Genomic DNA, 584 nt, shown 5'->3' with positions numbered 1-584 from the left:
GAGGCGTGCTGCTGTGCACGTGCGGACGTGACAATTGAAGACAAACTTAATATCCTGGACTGTCTGAAGCATGGTGAGAACAACAAATTTGTGTAAAGAATATGGTATCCTGAAAAATTCTGTTTCAACTTTTAAAGCAAAATAATAATTAAAAAAAAAAAAAAGCTCAGACTCTTCATCCATAACTGCAATCAACATGATGGGCTGAAAAGAAAGATGCAGCAAGCGTGACTTAATTCTGCATAAAATTTTTATTTATCGAATTTGCAAAAAATAAAAATGCTTCATTTCTCAAAATCCATTGAATGTGGATATAACAAAATAGTTATTCCAGTCAGTCAATCTCGTCAAACATGGCTTATAGCCGATGAGGCGCTGAGTTGGCCATCAGCCCATATATGACTAGATTTCGTGTAATTGCTCTTCAATATTACCCAGCCCTAGTGGAGACAGATTGATCTGCAACATTCACTCAGCAGACATGATTGATGTTTTAAACCTGCTTATTTCAACTTAAAACAGATGCACCTTACTGAAAAGATAACATTTAAATACAGCAAGGAAGTGATGGAACAACAAACAGA

This window comes from Neoarius graeffei, chromosome 7, assembly GCF_027579695.1.
Source record: "Neoarius graeffei isolate fNeoGra1 chromosome 7, fNeoGra1.pri, whole genome shotgun sequence".
NCBI lineage: Eukaryota > Metazoa > Chordata > Actinopteri > Siluriformes > Ariidae > Neoarius > Neoarius graeffei.
Note: the sequence above shows the minus strand (reverse complement) of the source record.